This window comes from Zalophus californianus, chromosome 3 (assembly GCF_009762305.2).
Source record: "Zalophus californianus isolate mZalCal1 chromosome 3, mZalCal1.pri.v2, whole genome shotgun sequence".
In the NCBI taxonomy this organism is placed as follows: Eukaryota; Metazoa; Chordata; class Mammalia; order Carnivora; family Otariidae; genus Zalophus; species Zalophus californianus.
The window spans coordinates 67,504,802-67,509,576 of NC_045597.1; the positions used below are offsets into that span (position 1 = coordinate 67,504,802).

General features: G+C 40.1%; 1 non-coding gene across 1 annotated transcript; it reads left to right on the forward strand.

The window, feature by feature from the left end:
* The first annotated feature begins 207 nt into the window (after nt 1–207).
* Nucleotides 208–392, forward strand: LOC113921228. Its single transcript, XR_003519612.1, has one exon. It is a non-coding gene; the product is annotated as a U2 spliceosomal RNA (small nuclear RNA).
* The last annotated feature ends 4,383 nt before the right edge of the window (nt 393–4,775 follow it).

Consider the following 4,775-nt stretch of genomic DNA (forward strand, 5'->3'; position numbering starts at 1 on the left):
TCACACAATTCACAGCGCTCACCGTAGCACATGCCCTCCCCAATGTCTATCACCCAGCCACCCCATCCCTCCCACCCCCCACCACTCCAGCAACCCTCAGTTTGTTTCCTGAGATTAAGAATTCCTCATATCAGTGAGGTCATATGATACATGTCTTTCTCTGATTGACTTATTTCACTCAGCATATTACCCTCCAGTTCCATCCATGCCACTTTTCACCCTTTTGGCTAAGATCAAGTGTAGTATCTGTTCTTAATAGTTTAATATCTGATACGTCCTCTATCCAGTGATATTTTTAAACCTCTGAATTTGGGGTATGATAATCTACTGAAGCAATTAAGTAAACAGATTATACAAGCTTATGCAAAATCCATTTCCAAAGTTCAAGAAAGAGCCAAAAAACTTTCCTGGAATGGTCTTGGGTTTAGAAGGAACTTCTAAGTAGGGAACAGAAATTTTCCCCCAAGAGAAATTGTCCTTTAAAACTGTCAAGAATAAACAAACAACAACAATTATTCTCTGGTTCTCGCTTCTCCAAACACTAATAGTTTTCCAGATTGGTCCTGTGGGATATGAGAAGCCTTTGCATTTTCTCTAAGTAAGAATTTTTGGATTTAACTTCATACTTGTAATTTTTTTCCTGTCTCATCATGTTATCAATTACGCCCTGAGACATTTTACAGCTTCTGTTGAATTGATTTCCACAGCGTTCTGTAGAGACTATCACTGGTCATCAATTCCTTCAGAGTTTACTTATTTATTTATTTATTTTGCAAGGGAAGATGAGTGGGACAAGACAGCATTTTAACATATTTCGTTATGACTCCTTTGTTCGATATCACTTTATATCCAGCTGATCCAAGAGTTGAAGATGTGATATTTCTGGCTTTTCTGTGTGTGTATAGCACACCGATGTACTAGCTCAGAGAAGGGGCACAATTAAGATAATAATAATAAAAAAAGAATTAGTAGATTCAGTTATCTCCTTCTCAGCTAATTTGTTGGCCCTCGGGGATTTTGCCTGTGGAGAAATTACGTGGCAAATTGCTTTAGAATAATCCTGCTAAAGTCCAGAACGGATTTGTTCTCCACCTACCTCCCTCCCACCCAGCCTGAGGAGCTCTTTGTGTCCTGTGATTTCAAGGGCATCCATTCTCTGAAACCATTTCCTGCCTGTGCCAGGAGGTATAATACAGAAGGAGCTCTTATTGGAAAGGGCAAGAGATTTGCAGTTAGGTAAGTTGGAATTTCCTTGATTTTCTCATGGTTGAAATGAGTGTTGAGGAGGAAAAATATTTTTGTACCTTCTTAGTTCAGTACCTGGAGACTGCAAATTAAATAAGAAAGGACAGATCAATAGGAGAAAAGGAACACACTTCTTATAGTTTTTTTCATGCACAGGAGTTACAGAAAAGAAATGAAACTCAAAAAAAAAATTAGATTCATGTGCTCATATACCCACTTAATGAAAGGAAGATTTGGGCTTCATGGGACAACGAATTGTAGGTAATAACTAGGAAATAATGGAAGATAAAAATTATTTTAGTGAGGTCTGTTTATGCAAACTCATCTTGGTGTCAACTCCCCATCTTCAATGATAAGAGTTGTTCCTCTCTACCTGGAATGGGGTGGGGGGAGAAGGAAGTGAGGGGGGCTGGAGAGGGAGGCACCTCCCTCAAAGGGTAATTTATGCCCTGAATTTAGGCAGACAAGGGGAGAGCAGAGCACTCTTTCTCTATTAATTCTCAGTTGCCTTCAGTTCAAAATAATCCTTATGCCAAAGTGGCATACTTTGGGTTGACATATTCCCCACATCTTTTCTTTTCTTTTTTTAAAAATTTTTATTGTTATGTTAATCACCACACATTACATCATTAGTGTGTGACGTAGCGTTCCATGATCCATTGTTTGCGTATAACACCCCATGCTCCATGCAGAACGTGCCCTCCTTAATACCCTTCACCAGGCTAACCCATCCCTCCACCCCCCTCCCCTCCAGAACCCTCAGTTTGTTTCTCAGAGTCCATCGTCTCTCATGGTTCATCTCCCCACATCTTTTCACTCTTGGCCCAGAGAATGTTTTCCCAACATTCCTGTCTGGGTCCCTCATTTCTTTTCTCCATTTTACCAGACAGAGTCTTACCCTTCCTACCCTACTTATGTCCATAATTAAACTTGACTTTCTTTTTCTTATCCATCTTTGCTGGCCTGGATGTATGGTCTCAAACCACTCCTGACCAGCTGGACTCCTAGCCCTAACTCTGGCACCAGCTCACTTCTCCAACTGTCATTCAATGTAGATTAAAGTCAAGGTCCCAGGGATGCAGCTTGTAAAGCATCTTCATCTGAGATGGTATTATCACCTGCTGAGAACTTCTCAGTGAATACGAATTAACAAGAAAGAAATCTCTCCTGTATTTTATTCTTCATGTTAAGATACTTTTGAAAATCATGTGACATATAATATGTCATCAGTTTTTATCACCAGTGTTGGCTTTTTCTATCAAATAGTTTTCAACTCATGAAATCACGTTCAGTTCCCTCTTAACTCCTTCATAATTAGTTATGATTAAGTCCTCTCAAATTTCCTTCCGAGTATTTCTTACTTTAGGCATTTCTTTCCTGTCCAAGATCATCCCTACCTACTTAGATTCTGTAATCTCCCTGTTCCAATCTGCTAAATTGATCTGAATATACTATTTTTGCATTTTGCTATTCTCTTCAAATACCTCCAATGGCCCTTTATGATCTAAGAGATAAAACCAAAATTCTTATTTGGGCATTTAAAATATTTTGCAACCTAAATCCTTCTGTTGTCTCCCTCTGTCCTTCTCATACACTATGCTTTCAAAAGAATTCTTTAACAAAAACTGATCAGACTTCTTCTTTCTTTTTTTTAAGAGAGAGAGTGTGAGTGGGGGAGGGGCAGAAGGTGAGAGAGAGAGAATCTTAAGCAGACTCCACACCCACTGTGGAGCCAGATGTTGGGCTGGATCTCATGGCCCTGAGATCATGACCTGAGCGGAAACCAAGAGTTGGATGTTTAAACGACTGAGCCACCCTGATTAGGCTTCTTTAGCCACAATTCACAAAAACCCTACATGGCACCCAGCCTTTGCATCTCATGACATTCCTGGCATTTCATTTCCATTCTTTCTTACAACCTTAAATCAAGCGTTTGTTGAGCATACCTCTTGGTTGGTCTGGAACATGCATAGTTTATACCTGTTGTCTTAGTGTATTTAGTAAGAGTTCCCTCTTTGTCATTCAAAAGTGTCCCGTTTTGGCAGAAATGATATGGTCACTCTACTTGTGAATCTTTCCTTTTCCATCCCAAACTACAGTGACTACTTCCCTCTACAATCTGTTGAAATTTTCTGTGTAAAGAACTGCTTTAGCACATAGTATATGCCATAATAAAATGTGCCTACTATGTCCAAGGCACTATCTTTACTTTAATCTATAATCTAGTAAATCAATTTTTTAGATAAGAAAAAAACAGAAAGAGTGTTTTTAAATAACCCGTCCAGAGGCAGTTGTAGAAGAACTTTGATTTCAAGTTTGAGCCACCTGTCTTCAGGGTCTCTGCTTGATCCCTGAAGCCCAAGCCTATAGTTCCATGAAGGACAGGGCCTGTCCTTGATGGTGGGGGGGTTTATGAAGAGTTTCTTGTTGAAGGAGGACTTAATCTATGTCCATGTTGAGGTAAGCCTCCATATCTATAATCCAAAAGAAATATGGCACTTGTTACCTTACGGAATTTGAAGGCTGCTTCAGAGTGAACCCTTCCTTTCTAAAATGATGTGTATTGGCTAGCTCAATTACTTCTTCTCAAGTCCATGACAGAGATGAACACGGGCCCTGCCTTTCTTGAAGCTTCAGGCCCGGGCTTCAGGGAGTTTTGCTGGAACTACAAATACATTCCTCCAGTTTTAAGGCTCCAGCTTTTTTTTTTTTTTAAGATTTTACTTATTTATTTGGCAGAGAGAGAGAGTGCAAAAGCAGGGGGAGTGGCAGACAGAGGGAGGGGGAGAAACAGACTCCCCGCTGAGTAAGGAACCTGATGTAGGGCTCAATCCCAGGACCCTGGGAGCATGACCTGAGCCAAAGGCAGATGCTTAGCCGACTGAGCCACTCAGGCGCCCCTAAGGCTCCATCTTTTGCTTCACTTGTTGCAGCCCCTGTTGAATCATATAGTTACGGCAGTGGTGGTTGTGGCGGTGGTGGTGGTGGTGGCCATGGACTCAACACCTGAAGTGTCATTCATTTGTTAAGAATTTTTTCCTTCTTTTTAAATTTCATTGCTATGCCCACAAGGGTTTCAGATTTATAAAACAGACCCACCTATACGTCATCAGAAATTACTTATTTTAGAGTTTGCTGAGGAATACAACCATGTCAGTTAAAGAACTTATGTATTGCATAAGCTCATCTAAAAAAACACTGCTGAAAGATGTTTGCAGGCAGCAATTGTCTTATTATACAAACTCTGCATATAACTTGAGATAATCCTCTTCTCTTCAAATGGAGGTGGACAAGGCTATTAACTTTCTGTTGTCCTTATGTCCCTTCACCTATCCTTTTAAAAATTTTATTAGGCGCTTTAATGCGTGGGTTGAAATCAACAGAGGACAAGCGATTAAAAATTATTGGCCAGCTGTGGCTCCTCACTAAATATTAAACAGCTTAGCAAATCAGCACATACCTCCAGGCATTAGACATGGGAGAAATAATGGTCTAGGCAAATAGACACTATAATCCAAATAGAAAATATG